We start from the raw sequence: 24,753 nt of genomic DNA on the forward strand, positions 1-24,753 counted from the left end.
GCAGTTTTGCATCAGTGGTGTACTACTTATAAATCAAAAATTAAATTAAATTCAGCAATTCTTTATTCATCCTCAAAGTGAAATTGTGTTGCAGTGAAAACTAACATCAACTATATGTTATTGTTGTAGATAGATTAAGAAAAAGAATGAGCATACAAAGAATCTGTCAGCGATCGATGGAGGAGGTAGGACCCAGATGCAGTCTTTCAAAATTCAAAAAAAGGTTTATTCCAAAAAACACAAAACAGGGAGCGAGGCAAAAACAGAGGGTGCGGCAGAGCCGGATATCAAAAATACTTAAACCGTGAATAACCAAATGACTATGAATTACAAACGAAAAAAGACTATGATTAATAAATAACAAGACTTAACTTTGGCGACTGTGGCATGACATGAAGGGTTGGCGAAAGTGAGGATTCCGCAATGAATGAGAGAAAACCAGGAGACTAAATGCTGTGCAGGGAGTGATTACTGAATGAGTGCAGCTGATGATAATGAACGTAGGTGACATGAGTGAAGCTGATGGCAGGGGAGAAACATGACACGAACTGAATCTAAAAACATGACAGAAAACCTGAAAACATAACAAATGACCTGAAAACAAGAGTTAACAAAACATGAGCTGTGACAGAATCAACCCAATGTGAAGAGCAATCCAGACCCGGCTCCCAGGTTTATGTGGATGTGTGCGTGGATGACTTGCTAAGTCTAGCTTTCCTGTGTTTCGTAGACAGAACACCCCACCAAGGCAGTAAAACCCACCATGGATGCAATTACACCACATATTATATCCATATATTGATTCTGGTTGAAGCATAACCATTAATCACTACAATTTTCCTGCATCACTACCACTTTAGTATACTAACATACACATTAACAAACTGCAAACTGAACCATATGGTTTATTATTCAGTACTGCAGCAGTGACCCTATCGCTCCACAGTGAACATTTAAGATTAATGTTAGAGTTGTCATACAATAATTGAAAATGTGAGTAGTAACACAGCGAGTAGGCCTAAACTAATTCAACCATCTCCAAAGGAGTAGTTACTGATGGCATTAGCTTGATTGATGACAAGAATCATGAAGGCCATAAAAGACCCATCAGCCGTAAAGCATATTTGTGTGCTGTGTTAGCACAAAGCTATCAGCAATGTTAAAGGGGAACTCCGGTGTTTTTAAACTTAGACCTTATTTCTGGCATGAAATACGTTTATCTACTCACCAAGAACAGTTTGGTGAAAGTCGGCGTCCTTCAGAAGCTATTTAGATGACTCGCGATGGGCATATAGCCATATAATGGAGTAAACGGGGTAGAGACGATGCAGCCTCTAAATAAGGCATTATCTGTCTTTATTTCACCAATACTTTAAGACGAAACTCGTAATATTGCTTTGTTAGCACATAGCTACTGTTATGTGGCTACTTGCAGCTATAGGAGCACTAACAGAGGGAATTCTACACACATCTCTACTGGCCCAACTTCATCGACACGCATGGCTGCAGCACAGCTCATTCACTCCGGTAAGAACGTCCATCTCACTCAAAGTCGTTGTTCATATTGTCAAAATTTTATAAATATCCTGCCAATATTTAATTTTTACTTAGTTTAGCTTAGACCATAATGAAATACGAGTAAATTGTATGGGATATGTGAAACTCCAGCATCTATATCAGTATTTGAAACTCCTTGTATATTTGTAGTTTTTTTAACTTCTAAATGATCCAGGGCTATTTTTCTCAGTGTTGCCCAAGCAGCAGTTAGTAGCATTAGGAGATATAAAAACCGGTTCTAAATGTTCTGCAATTGTTGGGGCCTGCTGTATTGTTCAGGGACAGGTGTGAATGGTCATGAATGTGAACCTGTAAGTGCTCTGGGGGATGCATGTGTTCCTTTTAGTATGATAAACAACTTGAAGTTGAATTTAAAGCAGTCATTTTGCTAAGGTGTTCACAGAGTGGGCACTTAACCAAGTAGATTTTAGGAACATTCTTAGCTCCACAGATGACACTGAAAAGCAAGAATCAGTCAGCATCTTCTTCAAAAAGAAAGGATGTTTCAGAGGTCCAGCAAACACCCTGGAGGACTAAGTGTTCCAGCCAGTTAGTAACAGACTCAGCCATGCCTTCTAATTCCTGATTATCATAGTCTCACTGCCTAGGATTCAGGAGAATAGAAAGCTCAGACATACAAATAACAAAATTGGCAAGATTCCCAGGAGTTCTGGCTTCAGGAGAAAATAATCACTCGGGAGAATGGCTGTGATGTGGCCAGAGCCTTACCTCAGCCTCTAACCCTGAGGTCTGTCCTCACTAGCTCTTGTAGCTTATACTCTCACTCATCCTCAAACTGTCAAATAAGTATGATGGCCCCGAGTGTCAAAACACAACAACATTTCAGAAAATGCAATGACATTTCAGAAAACACGACGACATTTCAGAAAACCCAACAACATTTCAGAAAACATGATAACGGAAAGGGTAGGGACCATGGGGACAACACTTCTTGTTTGTGATTGGACAAACCCAAGTCTGGCGATATGTAATTTCCTGTTACTCTCAGCCGCATCCTTGTGGGAATTTAAACCCAGTTTGAAAGGATGGAAGAGGAGCTTGAATTGATAAGAGAGTATTTTAACAAAGGACATATATATGATGTAATTCGCGATATGCTCTCGACCCATACATTAGGTACGACTGAGGAGACGGGGCGACTATTCATCGCCAACTGAAGTCAGAAGGGCCATTGTATCAGAGCGGTGCAGACCTCGACAGCTGCCTGGGTACAGAACAATGTGGCTGACCTTAAAACAGAAACATGGTCTGTGTGTCAAAAGGGAGATGGTAATGCAGATGCTTCGCAAACTCAATCCACGCGGAACCTTGTCATGGACGCACGTACCATTCCATGGGTCCCAATTATTTGTGGCATGTAGACGTATAAGATAAATTAAAACCGTTTGGCATAGCGATATCTGGCTGCATAGATTGGTTCTCCCGCAGAATCATGTGGCTAAAATGTGGACCCACAAACAACAACCCTGAAGTTATAAAAAAAACAACTTAATTGAATGCCTTAGACTATGATTTGCGACCCACCCACTCATATCACTCACTGATTCAAATATATGTTTGTCAAATGGAGATATGTGACTTCATGGTGCGGACAAAGACAAGCAGCATCATTTGCCAGCTATGTAGAAATGAGCCCTTTCTACAAGAAACTCTTCCCAAGGCTGAATTATTCTTCATGGATCACCTTCTCCCAGAACTTATCTGCCGCTGCAAAGATCCTGACCTGAAGAGATCAAATGTCTGTACTGCAAAAAGCCAAGCTTTGGCAAAATGATGTAGTGCACTGACTACTGCAAACACTTTAATTATTTGTGAACATTAACAGATACTCAAAAAAAATGAAAATGTGGCTGCAAATAAATACTGGATGCTAGACAACAGCACGTGAGGGAAAACTGATGTAATGAACAAAGAATAAGAGGTACACCTGACAAAATCGAACAGACATCATTAATGTTAAAACAACACATCTGACTCTTCAAGAGTTAATTAATTTTTTCTTTATGTACATTTAAGCAACAAACAGCACTGATATATTGTTCATCCCCAGAAAGAAGTTCAGTTTGATTGCAGAAAATGGTAATACTCAGAATTAATGGGCAAGAAAAAAAAATATTTTCCAGGTGGAAATGTTAGAGGAGTTCATATTGTATAAATTATTTACACTTTTCATTGTTGAAAACACTTTAGTTAAAGATGTAAAATTAATTTTGATTCCATTACATTGCCTTCAATATATTGAATTTAAAACATTGGCATTGCATGTTAATAACTAGCGTGTCATCTTTAAAAGCAGTTTTTCCTAAATGGTCACTTAACTTTGGTCATAAAATGTCATTATCACAAATAAAATAGGTGTGTTGCGGTTCTCAACCTTTTTGTACTCTCAAAGATCCTGTCTGATAAAATTTAGTTATCCGTATCCAGTTATTGATTTTACAGTAGGGCTATACAGAGAGAATTATGAATAAGTGAGAGAGACAGAGAGCAAGTAATGAGTGATCATTGCCCTCAAAATCCTGACAATCATGGAAAGTAATGTGCTTCTCTTTGATTCTAAACATAGTTATCGTTAGCCACCACAGTCCCCCTAAGATAGAAGATAGAATGCCTTTGTCAACTATTGGATTTCGTGAGTTGGGGTGGTTGGGCTATGAAATTAGTACATGTGAAAGTTCAGGGTGGTTATTGCTTTTAGTCCTGATGCACCTGTAGCGCCTCCCTGAGGGCAACGGGTCAAAGCTAGGGTGGGAGCTTTCTTTGGGGATGGTTTTTGCTCTGGTGAGGCAGTGGGAGGTGTAAATGTCCATCAGGGAGGAGGGAGAACAGCCAATGATCTTCTGTGTTGCCTTTACAACTCTCTGGAGCCTCTTCCTGTCAGCAGCTGCCATACCGTGATACAGTATGTCAGCAGGCTCTCAATGAATGAGTGGTCGAAGGTCAGCAGCAAGTTGAAGTTTAGGTTGTGCTTCTTGGGGACTCTCAGGAAGTGTAGCTGCTGCTGAGCCTTCTTGATGACTGCTGTGATGTTTTCGGTCCACGAAATGTCGGCAGAGATGAGGACACCAAGAAACCTGAAGGTGTAGACCCTCTCCACACACTTGCCGTTGGTCTTCTTGGTGTTCAGAGTGAGGTTACTGTCTGAACACCCGGCTGCCAACTTCAGGACCTCCTCTCTGTAGGCTGCCTCATCATCCTTTGAGATGAGTCCAATCACATAATCATCAGCAAACTTGACAATAAGGTTGTTGTTGTGGGCTGAACTGTAGTTGTGGGTGTAGAGGCAGTATAGGAGGGGGCTCAGCACACAGCCCTGTGGGGAGGTGATACTCAGCATATGGATATATATATATATATATATATATCTGCAAGGATCTCGTCACCATGCTCAATTTTACCCAAAAACCAGAACTCAGAGTTATTACCTTGTCAGAGGCACGACCTCCACACCCAGTAGATTTAAAAAATAAATAAAAATATAGCGCCTGCTAGTGTGATTCTAATGAGATATTTAATTATGTTTTGGTGCCTATAGTTTGACCAGGCTTCAGCCTTTGCTTTAAGATTGTAGGTTTCCTTCTATAATGATCTCTATAAGGTTTCTCTATTGAGGACAACATGGGTATCCAGTCTCTTAATATTTTTGATACAGTGAATGGAAGCCCAAATCTGTAGGCAAGAGCTCTGTTGGTGAGTCCAAGTCTTACTTTCATTATAACCAAAAGGAGGGGTTGTTTTTACAATATCCAGCAGCCACAAACATTTGGAATGAATGTAAACCAGTAAAAAAGAAAAAAAAAAATGTTTAGCATTTGTGTCTTTTATGGAATCAAACCCATAACTTGGACAGTTTAAGTTGGTCCTTCAGATGTTCCTGTGTGGCATACAGTTCTCTTTTCAGAGCTTCATAGTCATCACGGAGCTGTTGTACTGCAGGTTGAGTTGGTGCATCTCTTTTCTGGACACAAACTTACAAATGACAACACAAAAAGGAGATTAGTCATGTGCAACACATCAGCTTTCAAACACACAGACACAACACAGACTATCTGTCTGCTTCTCTATCACTCTACTCACCAACCAACAAACAGACACTAAATAGTATAGTAATCTACAGGATCTGCCTCAGACTTGCTTGTGGTGCAGGTAGCAGAGGCCTTATCTTCATCTCATATTCTCTTTTTTTCATATCTAGCTCAAACAATACAGTTTAGTTTAAAAAATATAAAATAATCAACACATTAAGATATAATACAATAACATAAGAAGCCCATACAAATAGATCAGGTAGTTAAACAGCTACCCTGACAGTAGAAAATTACAAATATGACATGACACTGACCTTGCCATCTTTCCTGAGGTGTCCCTGGTGCTGCTGTGTGAGGCGGTGCTCCTGATAAAAGAAAGAAATGAGATGAGCTCTACATACTGTTTATTTTAACATTTTGCTTAACCTATTTGCTACTTTACGAGCTCAGCCATAATGAGCACCAATAGCACAAGCATTAACGTTACTTCAGAGTTAAAGAAAATCATACACTAAATGTAACATTAGCTGTTTGAAGACAATTTCCCGTATGATTTTCAGCCTGAACCAAAAATCCTAAACCAGCCGTGCAGCCAATGTTAGTACTTAACGACAAAAGCTAAACTTAACGTTACAACAGAGAGCCAATGTTAAACTTTACAAACACTAACTAGAAGACAGAAACATTTGTTGGCCGTTTAGTTAGGCTATGACCAATTGAATCAAATCTTGTCTCATTAACTGTAGTAAATTCACACGTAGTCCTGATTTACTCATTATCCAGCTCATGTTGGCAAACACAAACATACCTGACACGAAGTGGGTGCTGCACAGACTCTTGCCACCTTTAGAACCTTCAGTCCGCCCTTGTAATGGTCTGGAGCCATTACCTTTTGGCAAACGGATGAGATCCCGTTGGGATATTACACGATTTCCATCCATCCTTTTGCTGGTTTATGCAGTTAACAGCACAACAACTCGTCATTTTCTTTTGCTGCTTGACTCCGCTTGTAAACAATGAGAAATGTCACGTTTTCTGTCCCCTGGCTGCGCGTGCATATCTGCGATGACATTGCACAGAAACCCGACACAGGAAATGACATGTCACCAGACTTAGGTTTGTCCAATCACAAACAAGTAGTGTTGTCCCCATGGTCCCTTTCTGTAATCTGAAATGTCGTCATGTTTTCTGAAACATCGTCGCATTTTCTAAAATGTTGCGTTTTGACTCTCAGGGGCACTGTAAATAAGGCTCTGAAACCTGAGCCAAAAGTGCAGCAATACAATGAAAATACTTGACTAAACAGCGTGACTTGTCTTTGCTATAATGCAGATGGCAATTTTCCTCCCTCAAGACAAGTGCTGCTCTGAGGTTTTATTACAGCTTCTGCATGCCATTATGCAGGTATGTATCACAGGTAGTTCTCGTCACTAAAATCTGATTTGATGAGTTTCTTTTAAAGATGGAATTCAAAACCTCTATATTCACAGAATACAATGCAAGCAAGACTTGGGTTGGGGAACCTATATGAGAAGCAAGTTTTAGTATTTTATAATAATTGAAATTTCTCAGATTCTTAACCAGTGATGTAACTTAATATTGATTTCTGAGGCTCACTGTACTTTCTAACTGGCATCTTTCCTTAAATTCAGTCTCACCGTTTATCTAATATATCCTACTTGTCAGGGATCGGTGGGGAAAGGTAGGACCCAGATGCAGTTCTTTGAATTCAAAAAAGGTTTATTCCAAAAACAAAACCGGGAGCAAGGCAAAAAACATAAAGCGTGGCTGAGCCAGATTATCAAAATACTCAGACTAACAAGACTATGGAAAAAAAAAAATAACCTTGAAACAACACTAGGACTATGAACTACGTCAAGAACATGAGGCAGGAAACCATACTTAACTTCTGTGGCAAGGCATGAAGGGTTAATGAGGATTCTGCAATGAACGAAAGGGAACCAGGAGACTAAATGCTGTGGAGGGAGTGATTAGTGATGACGTGCAGCTGATGACAATGAAACAGGCGACATGAGTGAGACTAACGTGAGGGGAGAAACATGACAAGAACCTGAAAACATGAGAAAGAAAACATAAGAAACTCAAAACAAGACTATTATAAAAAATTAACTGTGACACTACTGAACCTGATGAGGTCATTTATTAATCTTTCTTTCAGTGGCCTAACTTTACACAAAATATCAAATATCCACTGGCTGAAGAACTTTCCTAGTGTTTTGGATAGTGGCATGCATAGCGCCACATTATTGGAATCATAAAAAATGTCTCATGTTTTTGAGTAGCACTTTCTGTAAAACAGACATTTAAAATCAATTTCATGTCTCAGTAAGTGCTCACTAGAAATCAACTTTACAAGCTTTCCTTAAATTGATACAGATATCAGGTCTAACTGAGTATTCACAGCTGACTCATTAGCACAGGTGCCTCTAAAGCAAACACCTTCATTCTGTCGTCACTTGATAAGAATCCCCCCACATGCCCTGACTCCATCTGTGAGGATTTGTATCTGAATACAGCCATTTGTATGGAGGTCTGATGCAGGACTGTGCTGACCTCTCCAGGGCCCAGCACAGCCAGCACTGATGCCCCAGATTTACTTGATGAAAACAAGGATGTGAAGAAACAGTTGTTGTATGACGCTTTAAAACAGGTTGCAAATGTTTTGTGGCTTGTGTCTTGTAAACTATTCATAATGGTGTTTGCTCCATCAATGTGAATTGGTCACAACAATCTGCTACTCGGCAGAGTAGGTAGCTCCTGACTCATGTGTATCAGTGCAAAAATGTGCACTGATAATACCTAACGGCATGAACAAACAGATTGGGTGCATGTTGAAGATGAAACAAAAACACAGATCACAGGAGCAGCTTGGAGTAGGTAATGGCAGCAGTTCTGTCAGGCTATTCTACATTCTTCCAGAACGTTTCACTTTGTGTAATACCTTTTTCATTTTAAGTATATTAAACCATTGGTAAAAACTAGCACATAAGTACAGTAAAGCCTGCACTAGGTGACATGACTTCCACAGAAAGCATTCAACACTGGACCATGCTATGGATTTGGCTCTGTTACACTTATCCAATCTCATACATATGACACACTGATATTCCTGCTTTGCTATTCTTGTTTAAGCCTTCCTTTCTTATTCTCTCTGTTGCTTATTCCTCACAGCTTGGCCTGGTGTCTTCCCAAAGAGCTGCATATGGCCCTGCAGAAAACCTCTCTACGTGTCCACAAGATGCTATCAAAGATGGAAAATGGCCTGTCCCTGTCTCTTTCCCTTGTTTTCTCCACAGTACCAACATTCCATCCCTGTGGGCCCCGAAAAAAAGATGCGTGTTGCAAAGGCCAGATGACATATTGTAGAGTGAGCAGAAAATGCTGCAGGAGGAGCATACTCTCCATTAGACCAACATATCCCCACTGAGACACATTAACACTCAGAGGGACCATCCACTTTCAAGCTGGCATACTAGCATGAGAACACATCATCACCCCCTCATACAAAACCCCTTAAGAATATGTCCACACATGCAAACAGCATAAATTCATATTTGTTTTTTAAATGCACACAAAAAGCCCAAATGCCTGCATATCTACATTTTCCTATTACAGTATTACATGTATGGTATGTCTGGGGAATCCTATTCATGCTCATCCACACACACTCACAAACAGAAGAGAGGATGTATCCAGCAAGGGAAGACAGACAATGATGACAAGGATGCACGACAAAGTAAGCATCAATCTCAGCTGTCCTCTTACCTTCCAGGAGGAATCAGCTCACCTGGAATCCTATGATGAGCAAACAGAACACATTCACACCAACGTCTCTCCCTGCAAACCAGCTGAAAACATCTCCGTCCCTCTGTTTCACACACACACACACTCTTTCTCCCTTCCCTTTCTTCCGCTGCCTTCGTCGGCTGGAAAGGATGGGGTTGAACTATAAGCAGAGGGGGGAGTGAAATCTGGGGCAGTGGAAAATATTAACAGGCTACGCTGATTCTGAATGACTTACCTGAGAGACAGTGAGCTTATGATTAATCAGAGAAGAATGTGGTAGAGGGTAGATGTCATGCAGTGAATAGGAGAGGAGAAAAAAGCCTCCCTGATAGGATGTCTTGAAACTCTTGAGGGCCCCTGTTCAGTTTTGAGATGGTACAGCCCAAAGGATTTTCAGGAAGCAAACTGTGTCTACAGCAGCAGCAGCAGCAGCTCAGGCTACAGTGATGTAGTCACAACATAGGTCTGTGTGAATCTGAGCTGCGCTAAGTGAAGATGAGCCTTTGTAACTGGGCCACAGTGCTTCAGATCAAATGTGAAACCATGGTTGCTATAAGACACTGTTAAAAGATAAAGACGACTGTTTCTTTTCCAGAAGAACTTCTGCCTCATCTATGCAAAGTTAAAAAAAAATAAATACTAACATAAAAAAAAATTATGATCTGATACAAGATATCATTCAATTAAAATCTGATCATAGCACACAGACAAACAAATGCAGCATGACACTCAATGGGTCCACATGATGAGATTGACTCAATTATAGCTATAGTTGGGTTCTGCTCCTTATCTGAGGGTAATTATCCTTGGATATATGGTGGAGAATGAATGGAATCACTGGCACAAAGCATGTCATACCCCGGTACCATAGGTGGCGCTGTCCCCATTTCAACTATTGCTAATAGAGCCACTTCCTGTTGACGTCTTCAACAGCAACAACAAGAACAAAACTAAGGTATTCGAGAAAGATGGCGAACGAAGAGCAGGATGAAGTCCCTCTACATTTGTGCTGAGCTGGTTACGGCACAAACGGCGCATTCGCCATCGCGTTGTTTATTTCTTTCCGACGGGATCGACAACAACAGTAATATCGTCTCCTTTGACTTCCGGGTGACGATCGTGGGAAAAAATCTTGAGCATGCGCAGAACGCTCGATCCGATCCACTGTCGTCTACATTTGGATCGAGTTATCTCGGGGTCTTAATTCGAGGTGTCTACATGAACTGAATAACTCAGTTTTATTGCAATTTAGATATTAATTTGATTAAATCACTCATGTAATCGCACTGACTGGGAAAAGATGTGGCATATGGTTCCTTATGCATGCCTTTAATGCACTCATAATAATAATAATGATAATAATAATAATACATTTTATTTATAGGTGCCTTTTTGGACACTCAAGGTCACCGTACATAGGTTAAAAAGAATGTAACACAAGCAATGATATTAAAATGACACAGTGCAAATGAAATCATTGGGAAAAGGCAAGTTTCAGGACAGCACGGCCGGTGTTAGGTGGAGAGCGACGGGAGTTGGAGCAGATGGACTCGATTGGTTTTGAAGAGTCCACTCGGAAGCTCCGGCGGGATCCCTGGTGGATGTATCTCCGACGGGGGAGGAAAGCAATGTCCGGGTGGAGGTGTAGTGCGGTCGGTGGAGGATCGGGCAGGTGGAAGCACAGTCTCAGGAGTTCCACACCTGAGTACTGGAGCAGTCCCGTCACGGGCTGGCGAGCAAGCGACAGGAGAGTCCCATCAAACACGGACCAGATGTATAGCTGTAGGATCACATTGTTGGCATGTAAACGGGCAACTTAGGCATCAAGGTGAGCAAGTCCAGGTGAGGCTTAAAAGCCGAGGCAGAGCAGGTGAGCGAGTGTAGGTCGCGCCAGCATTCACTCATCTTTTCATGTTCGTTGCCATGGTCACTCACTTTATTTATAGCTGATAGCAAGGATGCTACGTGGACTTCCAGCTATGTGATGGTGATAGCAATGGATGGCATCAGGCTCTCCTAGGCGCACCTCACAGTGGCAGGGAGGAGCAGGACCCAGGCTGTCAAGTACAAGACTCAAAACGGAGGTTCCCCGACCACAGTGGCAGCGGTGATAACACAGACCTAGGGTGTCTCCAAGCAACAGGTCGGTATGCAGTCGAGACTCGACAACGTTAGTATCAAGCCAGCCAACCATCCAATCATCCAAAAAAGGTTGACTGGTCTGCGGCACTGCCAATGGTATTTTCTGCCAATTAATGCCTATATGTGGTGACAGTGGGAGCACTGAACCACTGGCATGTGACCTGCCTTATGACAACCAGGAGCTGTCACCATGGTAACCTATGTTTCATGCTCTGGAGCTTCAGAGGATCACATCACATTGTTCCTGTTCAGAGCTTAAAGAGGTGAACTGTAGAGAGGAGCTCTGTGGGTTGCCACTCTGGCTTTAAAGGATGACCAACATGAGTTGAAAACATGATGAAGTACTTAACTAACTGATGCCACTTACAGTAGGTTGAGTCATTTTAAACTTAATAAAGTTACTTTCTTAATTCCTGACAGTGTAGCCCATTTCATTCATGTTTCATTACTGCAGCTTTGAGACATATTTTAATGTAATACCTGCTCTGTTTCAACTGAAAACACGCTATTTTATGTTTCATCTGCCACACAGATGGATATTAGCAGCCTGTGAATGTCTGAATAAAAATCAACCACTTCTCTATTGAAATCCTAATACAATAAATGTGTAGATATGTGACATGAACATGAATAATGAATATAAAATGTCATCAGGACACTAAAACTACAATCCAGTCAATGCAGTCATTCATAATCTATTCGTAGTATTGATTTTTTTTTTGGACTGATTACCACTCTGTGTATACCACTGTCTGTTGCTTCCACAATACAGGAATAAAGTTTAAAGAGTTTATTGCTTTGGGTGTAATGTAAATATACTGTAAATTATTTAGACACTCACTGTCACTACCCTCATCACTGTATGAGTGTAATGACTTTCCTCCGAATAACAGACAGTGTTTTCACCAGTCTGTCGAACCACATTTTCCCGTTCATTCTACCACTCTTTCACTCTGCTGGACATTAGACTAACTATGCTCCTAAGTTATATTAAAGGGAATTTTGTTAAATGGTAAATTGACTGCATCTGGTCGAGGCAGATGTCCATCCTTTCAGAGTCTGGTTCTGCCAGAGGTTTCTTCCTGTTAAAACAGTATTTTTTTTTCTCTCCACAGTAACTTCATGTACGCTCAGAACGGGAGATTGGACCAAAGAAAAGCTTTGTAGTTATGAATTGGACTAATTTCTAATTTAATAAATTGGATTTGATTGTATTATGATTACAGTGAATTGGACTCTAATTAGCTTGAATTTGACTATATCACTGAAGTACCTTGAGATGACATTTGTTGTGATTTTGCACTATATAAATAAACTGAAATGAATTTCATTGAAATTTGCATAACTCAAAGTGCTTTTACACTAAAATCCACATTCACCCATTCACACACACCTACCCACTGATTGGCAGATGACCACACTTACTGCTGAGAAACAGCTGCCCTTACAATAATTTAACTGAACTGTTTGTTTCAACCTAAATGCACCATTTGAAATATCATAGTGGTAAAATTTGTGTCATAATTAAGACTAAGAATTACTGCCAGCTAAAAAATTTGGAATGTTGTTCTTTCCATCCATTTTCTATACCCTCTTAATCCAACTCAGGGTTGCAGGGGTCTGAAGTCATTTGGCGAGAGGCAGGTTATAACCTGGACAGGACCGCAGTCCATCACAGGGCCACACAGAGACAAACGAGACAAAACAACCATGCACGCTCACAGTCACTCTTTGGGTCAATTTAGAGTCACCAATTAACATGCATGCATGTTTTTAGATGGTGGAAGGAAGTACCCAGAGATAACTCACACATACACTGGGAGAACATGCAAACTCCTCACGGAAGCTCACAAGCTTACAGCTGATTAGTTATGGATGGCTAGAATGTATCAGAAAAACCCAAAAAATCTGGACTTGTTAAAGATTAAATTAAGTAATATGATGAACTGTTTTAATTATAGAACTTCTGCATTCCAGTAGACTATCCATAGTTGCTCCGCCACTTGATTTGCATCTCCAAGTTGTGAAAAAGACAAAGTGGAAACAGTCGAAATATTATACATTTCTGGTGGATTTTGCCTGTTTCAAGAAAGACTTCATGAATACTAGGTGAAATGGAAACAGAATCAGAAATACTTTAATAATCCCCAGGAGGAAATTGTTTGTCACGGGTGCTCCTGCCAGAATTTAAAGGAAGTATGCAATATGGAATAAGAGCACAGAAATATGTACATTAAGATACACAAAATATGTATAAAGATACCTTTAAAAAGTGTAGAAAAATGTAAATAACCAAAATTAGATTAAATTAAATCAACAATAATCATATACTATGTGTATGTGTGTCTACACAAACTGTATACAGGCTGCAGAGTGGGAAACAACAATCAGCCAGCACGGATGAAAATGGGATCCTCACCAACAGTATATGTGGAGGCTAAATAGGTAAACATGTATAGAAGCTCTTTTTCACGTTGCCAGTTCAAGTTCTCCTTCATCCGAGTGCCATAGTTCAGGCTGTGGGATGAGGGCTGCGCCATGACATACTGTACATAACATAGTAGTATAATTTCTTACCACTATAAGAATATCCCATTACTTTGTAGTGATAGTATATCCTACAGTATTGGATTAAGTGTTTGCATCAGTAATGCAGACATCATATGACTGCAGTACAAACACGGTGGAAGCTGGAGCTCACATGGTAGAAGAACGTAAGGAACAATGAATTCTAAAAAAGTGATGAAAACAGGTGTGTTTGACAGTGGAGGTGATGCTGTCATGTCTGACGGTCAGTTCTACCGCAATTTGTGATCGCAATTTTGTTTCATAAACTGAAAAACTAATAATTATGCTATCATCAGTGCTGTACGGATGGTTAGTACCTGCCTACTGACCAAGCTAAGTGGTGAAGGGCACTTACTCACCATGTCTATGAAAATGATGACAACTTGAAACGGCAATGTAATCTAGACTTTTGCTTGTTTTTAACCATTTTTAATTCATTTTAATTATTTAATTGTTTCTCTTTATATTATTTGATGTATTCTTAATGCTTCTTCCACTCCCCGCTGTAATGTTTTTATTTGATCTAAAGCACTTTGAATTGTTTTGTACATGATATATGCTATACAAATAAACTTGACTAATGGACTGATGACACTCAAAGCTGAGGTTTCCCCTTTGAATGCTGCTCTGTGTACTGCGTTCCTCAATACTGCAGTCAAAGCAGGGCTGGGAGGGGGAACATCCACCCTCCTCCCAGATGGTCAAAGGCAGATAATTCATCATCTATCAGACTCAACAGAAAAGTCATTAATTTGTATATGTATTCATTTAAATGAGAAACCATAAAGACAATTGTGTTTGATGCTCTGAGGGGTCAGCAAGACTAATGGAAATTATAGAATGCTGTGTGGTGCTATGGAGTAGTTAGCAGCCTTACTCTAAACCTCCATCACTTTCGTTTGATAAAAATGTGTGCTTAAAAACAAGCCTCACTTCCCTGAATTTTATTGCCCTGACAGAAGATATGATGGAAAACAGGTTTCAAAACAAAAACAACCATGAATACACCTAGGCTTGTCACAGGAACTACTTTTGCTTGGATAATTTTCTGTCACAGAAATAACTGTGGCAAATGATAATATTATCATTTTAAGATCAATTCATGCTACAAATTATATCATGACATTCTTTTTTCAAAGAGCCATGATATTTTAAATTATTAAGAATGCTCAGATTTTGAAATATGAACATTAACAAATTTTTAACAAATCCTTATCTAATAGAACAAGTATAACATGTGAAAACTAAAACAATAAAAACTAAATACTTGCATGCTTTGATAACAGATATTGCTCTTCACAAAAATCTAATAGGTAGTGAAGAGTCCTATTAAAGGCACAAAAGAGTCCACCTCTACCATCCAGCATAAACCCGCACAGTCATGTAGTTGTATAATACGTTTGTTATCTTGTTATCTAATGCAATCAGATCAAGTCTACGCAGTTCATATTGACAGTTCTTCACTACATTCACTTCTACTTGTTTTTAGTCTTCAAGGTCAGCAGACCCATGCTGTCAGAGAAAACTGGAAATTACCATGGGAGTTAAACATGAACTGCAAAACCCAAGTGAGATCGGAGCAGCGTGGTCCGCTTCAGGGGAGTCCAGTAAGTCACACTGCCTACATGGGATAATTGGCTTAGCACCCTGCATGGGCACAGAAGTTGTGGAACACATTTTATTACAGAGTATGTAAAGACATGCAGGGGAGGACATGATGAGGGATATGTCTTTTAGTCTTTTGCTGCTGATCTTGAATCCTCCCTTGTTAAAAATACATCCCTGAACCTGAACCTACTGTTTGGAGAAAAGATCCAATCGTTTAAAAAGACAAAAGTGAATAATGTGGCAGAAGCACCATACCCACCTAATGCTAGCCATGATGGAGACCAGGGTGACCAAGAGAGGATGAAGCGCCCAGCTGCTGTTCTTAGCACAGTTGTAAATATGGGTTTCTTTGTCTGTTTGTGTGTGCATGTCTGCTTGTGCATGTGAACAAATGTTCAATGATATGCACACCCATGCCTGGCATAAACTTCCCTTGAACTCAGAGAGGGTACCTGTGTGCAGTTGTTCCCTCCTGCTGTCTGCATTAGGATTTAGAATACTTCTGATGTCCATGGCTTCCCTCCAGAAGAATGAGAACCTCTATTTTGGCTCTCTATCACTTGTGATTGTTATTCTGTAGTTTGTTTCACATTGCTCACCTCTGAGCCCGACAGATCAATAGAAAAGCAGACCAAATCACAAACACAGAGCAAATCAGAAATCAAACTCTCACAAGCCCAGCCATGCAATTAATTTAGTACTAATTCCTTAAACAACAGGTTGGCCTGAGGGGTTGAGCCTTCAGACAGTTACTTCTTTATGGTTCTGGTCAAACACTCTGTTGTTTGCTCACTGTGAGGGATAAACTACAGCTTAGTGCTGCTGACGAGCATCAGAATACAAATCAGCCCGAATGACACGCAAGCAACATGAAACTGATTGGGCTGCTGCAGAATTCAAAGAAGCGCTATAATCCCTCTCCATCACTGAGCACATTGCTCCAGATCTCACATGAGTAACAACATTATACTGTTGCAAACCTGCACAAAGTATCACAGTCTCAGTGCATAGTGCTAGCATGTGCTAGTGAGGCTTCAGAAGCTGAATTGACCTTGACACAACTATTAAGAGACCAGAATTGGATGCTGACACTTTGCGGTAAGACTTATTGCATAGTGATGGGACACTTGGTTCACTTTACTGACTTGAATTTGTATGAGTCACTCACTAAAGTGAATGGTGTTTACGAGTCACTTGAATCAGTCACCCAGAGTGTGCTCCACGAACGTACAAACAAGCTCCAAACCACTCCGAGTACGGTATAATGAGTCCTGAATTATGCCGAGTTTCTACGAGCTGGGAGGGAGAGCGAGTGATCTGCCTGTTAACTGCGAGTCGTGTACGATGAGTCCTGAATCGTGCGGAGCAGCGAGTTTCTACGAGCTGGGAGGGAGTACGAGTGAGCAGTGAGCTGCCTTTGAACCGCGAGTCGGTTATATGAGTCATGATTCATGAATTGTGCAGAGCAGCGAGTTGGTGAGTTTATGAGCTGGGGGGGAGAGCGAGTGAGCTGATGTGAACCGCGAGTCAGATATGAGTCCTGAATTGAGCAGAGCAGTGAGTTTCTCAGATAAGGGAGGGGCTCTATGAGCTGGGAGGGAGATGAGTGAGCTCTGAGCTCTGAGCTCTGAGCTGTGAGCTGGAGCAGAGCTGTTGCTTCAGCCATGGAGCTAATACAGCAATTAGCTTGATACATTTACGCAATTGCCCTTAGCATAACAGTTGTGTCAAATGTTTCCTCTTTGAAGTTAGCTGGAAATAGCAGCGGTGAGTCAGTGAACGAGTTAATGGAGACAATGACTCGTAACTCCCGTCAATAAAAAGAATCTCGAGTTTTGAACGACTGACTCAGGAATAACACATCACTACTATTTTATCACTTCCTATTAGGCTACCTTGTTTGTGCACTGTTGAATTTCTTGCTCCTCTTGGACTATTATTAATCACTTTATTTCTCCTTATATCCATCCATCCATTTTCTATACCGTCAATCCGTCGATCGGGTAGCGGGTGGGCTGGAGCCTATCCCAGCAGTCATCGGGCAAAAGGCAGGTTACACCCTGGACAGGTCGCCAGTCCATCACAGGGCTTTCTCCTTATAATTAACACATTTTTGCATTGTTAACTCTATCGCATACTTGTTCTATTTTAACACTCACTCCTACAGATCTTTAGTCTTTAGTTTCACTTTTTAGCAGTGTGTCTGGTACTCTAGCTTAGCATGGCTACCAGCTCGCTCCTTCCATCGCCTGCTTTCAGTTTAGTTACTCCTCTGCCTCCTTTAGCCATACTGGTACATGTAACAAAAGTAGTCTTTTTGTAGTTTTGGAGGCGAGATTATCTGAATTGGAAGCTCGGCTCTGCACCGTTGAAAACCACAAATGAAGAGCCACCTAGCGTGGCTAGCTCCATTAGCCACCCCCTAGCAGAACCCAAATAGCCGGGACCCCAGGCTGGCTGGGTTACTGTCAGGAAGAGGAGTCATTGCCCTAAAGTCAAGCACATGGTTCACCATCAGCCTGTCCACATTTCAAATTGATTTTCCCCACTCACACCCGCTGAGGACAGACCGTGCTAATTGCCAGCTCTATCTTTAGGAACGTGGCATTAGAGACACCAGCGACCATAGTCAAATGAATTCCAAGGGCCAGAGCGGGTGACGTAGAATCCTGTTTAAAATGGCTGGCTAAGAATAAGCGTAAATACAGTAAAGTGAGTTATTCACGTCTGCAGCAATGTTGGATCCGTAGTTTTCTCTGGACTGGCTGAAGAGTAAGCACACCAAGTTTGAAGCCGTTAACATTAAATCTGTAGGAGTTTGATCAAATGCGAGGTGTGTAAAATGGCAAAATGGCACCAATTTGCATGTTCAACTCAAAATGGCCGACTTCCTGTGGACCTGGCGCTACGAAGTCCAAGGCTGTTTTGTGCACCTTGGCATGACGAAGGCGTGCAGTAAATTTTGTCCAGCTACGAAAAACTAAGCTGGACGACACATGTATTTAGTGAATCTGCAGGGGGCGCTACAGAGTCCCTTTGAATCAACTTTACTAAGACATAGTGTACACGAGGCCTGACACGCATGCCAAAATTCGTGAGTTTTCACACGTGCGAAACCACCGTGTACCGAATTTCGTCCGGCAACTCAAAACTAAGCCCCACATCACAGATATTTATTCATTTTCTAGGGGGCGCTATAGAGCAATTATGACGCAGTAAAACAAAATGGCGCACCAGGCCTGATGCGCATGTCAAAATTGGCGAGTTTTCACACACGGGAAAGCACTGAAAAATACGATCAAGGTGCAAAGAATAATAATAATAATGATAATAATAATAATAACAATAATAATAATAATAATAACAATAATAATAATAATAATAATAATAATAATAATAATAATAATAATAATGATATCATTAATAATAATAATAATAATAACACCAAGGGATACAATAGGGCTTCGCTGCCTTGTAGCTCGGGCTTTGTGTTTTTTGGTGAGCAGTGGCGAGTCGTCAAAGTTTGAGGGTCTGCCACAGACACACCTTTTACAATTTCAAAAATCTGATCACAATTTTTAATCCCCCGTGGCTGAAGAGTAAGCACACAAAGTTTGAAGCCGTTAACATTAAATCTGTAGGAGAAGTTTGATCAAGCTCAGGTTACACCGCTGCTCAAGAAACCTTCCCTCCCTCCAACTCATGTGGAGAATTATCGTCCGGTCTCTCTCCTTCCGTTTCTGTCTAAAATCATTGAAAAGGCGGTCTTTAAGCAGGTCAACGATTACCTCTCACATAACAACCTCCTTGACCCAAACCAATCTGGGTTTAAAAGTGACACTCCACCAAGACGGCTCTGTTAGCTGTGACAGAAGCCTTAAAAGAAGCCAGAGCAACAGCTAAGTCCTCTGTACTTCTCCTGCTCGACTTATCGGCTGCATTTGAAACTTTCAACCACAGTATCCTTTTGTCCATACTCTCTAGCATGGGCATCACAGGGAGAACAAACTCCCGGTTAGAAACAGACGAAACATACATTCAAAGTATCCTGGCTTGGTCACACTTCTGCAGCGCACCACGTCGCCACAGGGGTCCCCCAAGGTTCAGTACTGGGACCTCTTCTCTTTGCCATATACACCACCTCACTGGGCCAGATCATCCGATCACATGGCTTCTCATACCACTGCTATGCTGATGATACCCAGCTCTATCTGTCATTCCCACCTGATGACCACACGGTCTCAGCATGAATCTTAGACTGTCTCTCTGACATATCAACATGGATGAAAGCCCATCACCTCCAACTTAACCTCCCAAAAACTGAACTGCTGGTCTTCCCAGCCAAACCAACCATACACCACAGCATCTGCATCCAAACTGAATCCCTATCTCTTGCTCAATCAAAGGTTGCTAGAAACTTGGGTGTCATGATTGATGACCAACTAACCTTCAAAGATCACGTTACCTCGGTTGCTCGTTCGTGCCGCTTTGCATTACTAAACATAAGAAAGATCAGACCATACCTAACCCAACATGCCACCCAACTCCTGGTGCAGGCCATGGTCATCTCCCACCTTGACTACTGCAATGCTCTCCTAACTGGTCTCCCAGCCTGTGCTATGAAACCTCTGCAGATGGTCCAGAACGCGGCGGCACGTCGGGTCTTCGATCAGCCTAAATGAACACACGTCACCCCTCTGTTCATTGAACTCCTCTGGCCGCCCTTAGCCGCCTGCATCAAATTCAAGTCCCTGATGTTAGCCTACAAAGTGCTTAATGGAACGGCTCCTATCTACTTGAATGCTCTTGCAAAGGCTTCTGTCACAACTGGCTCCCTCCGTTGGTCCCAGGATTGTCGTCTAGCAGCTCCTACACCACGCCTAAGACAATCCAAACTCTGTTCATGTGTCGTCCCACGATGGTGGAATGACCTACCGAGCGCTACCAGAACAGGGGCGTCCCTGTCTATCTTCAAGAAGCTCCTGAAAACCCAGCTCTTCAGAGAGCATCTCCTATCCCAGCACTTACCTTGTACTTCCCTCCCCCCTCTATCTCTGCACTTTATCTTTCTGCACTTCCTTCTATGCCTGCACCCTATCTCTACTCTGTCACCTCTGACAGAGTCGGACTCCTGGGTTCCTTCTATGTAGCTTATTGTTAGCTTTATATAGCTTGTTATATCTTCAACTTTGTAAGTCGCTTTCTAGAAGAAAAGGTATAAAAATCAAAGTGGAAAGCGCCGACATGTCCACCCTCAATGTTGAAGTTCTGCCAATTTTAAACCAACACAATTCTCTTTTCCTAATTTGTGCTTGGTTGACTGTAAGCAAGCATAAGAAAACTAATGTAGTCTTAAATGAAAAACTGTTTCTGATTCTGATTCATTGTGCAAGCCCAATCCAGGCCCCAGACTGGTCAGAGTTGTTGGGGAAGCATGCAGAGTCACCGTCAAGCAGGTGGTCATAAAGATATGGCTGATCACCTTCTTGTTCCTATAACATCAATACCGCAGTTTTGTCAAAGTGGCTCAGAGATAGACAAAAGTTGTACTTTGGCATTTATTTATTCAACTTCAAACCTCAAACTTACAGTAACTTATCCATAAAGTAGACATTCTCCAATATTTTCCAGCTGAACTCATTAAATACTAATACTGATTAAATGGATACATGTTAATTAAAGGCTTATAACAAGGATGTGAACAGTCAGCTATTAGTACAACTATTACTGGAACGTATACTGGTCCATGCAAGCTCATAATAAAAAAGCCCGTATGGACCTATCTTATCAGTCTATCTTATCTTATCTTATCAGGACCTATCTTATCGTATCAATTCAGGCTGCCCTTGAGCAGCAGCTTGCAGTCAACAAATCAATATGCAATGTTCCCACGTGCCTCTTCTATTTCAGGCTCTCTCTAAGAGGCTCTCTCTAAGAGCCTCTGTAGTCTTTAGATAGGGTAAACTGCTCAAGCACATTCACACAAGCTTTTGCAAACACGCAGGTACAAAGACTTACACACCATTCAATGGCTGTGGTGAAAGCAACAACACAATTTTCAGGATGAACAATATTGTGTCAAAGAGAAGAGCTGATATCTATTTACTCATTAGGTCAGAAAAATATATAGTTTTTCTTTTTTCTTCCACATCTGGACCATCATGAAAGGTAATATCTTGCTCGACATTTCAGACTGACAGCAGTTATTTTGGCCTGCTGCAAGGTAAGCAGTAAGGAAGAAACCCAAAGGAAGGTTGATTTTTGTCAAGCAGACAAGGTTTGTTTGGGTTTATCAATTTCCCCAACAAATTTTACACTGCCTAATCAATGCAGAATTCATGTAACAGAGTGAAAAAAGAATCTTGATGACAAGACTATATTTGAAGCTTATTTAGTTATTTTGCAAAATATAGATGCTCTACACCTGCCTGTGACCTTGAAGGTGTGGAAAATGATTGAATGAATGAAAGGTATACTTCCAAAAGATCCTCCTAAACTTCACAAGTTGAAACTTCAACTATCATTTTAAAAAAAAAAGAATTAAGTCGGTGCAGAGGAAAACAAAAACTACAGTAGATATGACCCAGACTGAAAATGCCTTTGGGCACATACTACAGTTACTTTACAGGACATTCACTTTTCTGAAACCTAGCATTCAGAGCTTGAACATCAGTGAATTACTGCAGCTTACCTTAATATTTCTTTTTCCACCAAACAACTTCAAACCCAGTGTTCCTCCATCCACCCATCCATCCATTTTCTATACCCACTTAATCCAATTTAGGGTTGTGGGGGGTGCTGGAGCCTATGCCAGCTGTCACAGGGTGAGAGGCAGGGTACACCCTGGATAGGTCCCCAGTCCATCACAGAGACAAACGAGACACAACCATACACACTCACTTCCACTCCTGGGGACAATTTAGAGTCTCTAATTAACCTGACATGCATGTTTTTGGATGGTGGGAGGAAGCCTGAGTACCCAGAGAGAACCCACACATACTCCGGGAGAACATGCAACATCCTCCAGTCAAATATAAATATTATTCTTGATGATATTGCCCCCAAAGAGAGATAACTTCTCCTTAAGGACACATCCACAAAAGGCCAGTTACACATGACAATCAGCCAGCCTGATAACCTAGCAGATATTTCATCTTATAAGAAAAAGCTTTTGGAATTCATCATTAGATACGGAGTGGAATTTGAAGCTGGATGATCTCAACAAGAGTTATGTTGCAGCACTGTAGTCCCAATTGTTCAACAACAGTTGCAATTCCATCTCTGAAGGATGCACAGTTACATAAATGATCACACCTCCTTTTGTGGAGTATAATGAAATTTGCACTCTCTATGGACCAAATGGGGGTTAGAGCATTAAGTCTTACTTCACCTGAAATCTGCAAAGTAATGAGTAATCTGCATAACTGCCTGCTTAGCTCTAATATCCCCAGCTCAAGGCTGATTCATAATCAGGGTATCATTCGTTATTTCCATTTTCAATTGCCAATCAAAAATCAAATAATGAAAAACTGACTGGTTATTTTGTTTTTTGTTTTTCATTATAACACCAAAAAAAAAAGATACCTGGTTTTTCATATTTCACCTTCAGGCTCAGATCAAAAATACCAAATGGAAAAACAGGCACCAGGACAGAATTTCATTTCAATATTTAATTGGTCAGGTTTACGTGACTCGGACGTTTGGTCAGGCTGCTTCGTCTGGGAGGCTGCACAAGCACCCAACAACAACCAGTCAGTTTGCGAGCTACAACACAATCAATGAGCTCACCGGCACCTATCGAGTGTGATGACTATACAGTATTTTTGTAAATAAACTGGTTAGTTGAGCTGCTTGAAATTTTTAATTGCAAGTTACTGCTAACATTAGCTTAGCTAGTTTGTTGATACAAAAGGCATTTTTCTGTTAGTTAGTTTCAAGAGTGACTGGAGAAATTAGTGCCTTGCAGGCTAATTATTGGAATAATGATGATTTCATATTGCATGCCATTAGTCAGTCAGCTGCCTTCAAGGCTGACTGCAGAGATTAGTGCCTTACAAGCTGATTATTATTATTCTGCATTCCTTTCTTTCTATAGAAGTCTATGGGAGTGTTGCCACTGTCTTTTTACACCACTCTGGACATCTATACATAGACGCCGCATTGACTGCTGCCGCTCTCTAGAGGGGTGTGCCTACAGGGCGGCCATCTTGGTACAGTGCCACTGGCTCCTACATTACATCTATGGAGGAATGGTATTTCTATACAATAGAAGTGATCATAAATCACTAATCTTATGTTTAGTAATGCAAAGCGGCATGAACGAGCAACCGAGGTAACGTGATCTTTGAAGGTTAGTTGGTCATCAATCATGACACCCAAGTTTCCAGCAACCTTTGATGGAGCAAGAGATAGGGATTCAGTTTGGATGCAGATGCTGTGGTGTATGGTTGGTTTGGCTGGGAAGACAAGCAGTTCAGTTTTTGGGAGGTTAAGTTGGAGGTGATGGGCTTTCATCCATGTTGATATGTCAGAGAGACACCCAGGTTCATGCAAATAAAGGCACAATGAGGAAGGTTTCTGCCAGACATCGGATTAAGAGACCAGAATGCTACAATGCCATTGCAAAGCAGTAAACAGGTATTTAACGATGCTGGTGCTTCTGGAGTCTTGCGAACATCAAGGTGTAGGATCCTCCATACGCTTGTAGTTATGCATCAATCTTCTATTCAGCCACCCCTAAGAAATGCTAACAAGCAGAAACCGCTGCAGTGTGCCCAAAAAATACATGAAGACTAATTTTCAAACAGTGGATAGTTCAGATGGATGGAGAGGTGGATGGTTGGTGGACAGCCACCATGTCCCAATATAATTGTATAATGCCCGAAGAGGCGTCCATTACAATTCATACATTAAGTGTTAATTTACTAGGAAAGACATTCTGGTCAAATAGCCTGATGACAGTTTTAAATTATTGTGCTGGCTCAAATTATTGCACTGTTGATAACCATGGCAACGCAGACTC

At 41.1% G+C, this 24,753-nt stretch overlaps 1 protein-coding gene across 2 annotated transcripts in view; it reads right to left on the reverse strand.

Moving 5' to 3' along the window:
- cdk14 (cyclin dependent kinase 14) overlaps nucleotides 1-24,753 on the reverse strand; it is a 228,156-nt gene that overhangs the window by 170,694 nt on the left and 32,709 nt on the right. Inside the window, exon 1 of one of the 2 annotated variants that reach the window (XM_072395032.1) lies at nucleotides 9,393-9,532. The exons of the other annotated variant lie outside the window; for it this stretch is intronic. The gene's annotated coding sequence lies outside the window, so the exon portion shown is untranslated. Of the gene's footprint in view, nucleotides 1-9,392; nucleotides 9,533-24,753 lie in introns of those variants that run through there. 2 annotated transcript variants of the gene reach the window in all.

The sequence above is a fragment of the Leuresthes tenuis genome, unplaced genomic scaffold (assembly GCF_036924035.1).
Source record: "Leuresthes tenuis unplaced genomic scaffold, fLeuTen1.0.hap1 SCAF_10, whole genome shotgun sequence".
Classification (NCBI taxonomy): domain Eukaryota; kingdom Metazoa; phylum Chordata; class Actinopteri; order Atheriniformes; family Atherinopsidae; genus Leuresthes; species Leuresthes tenuis.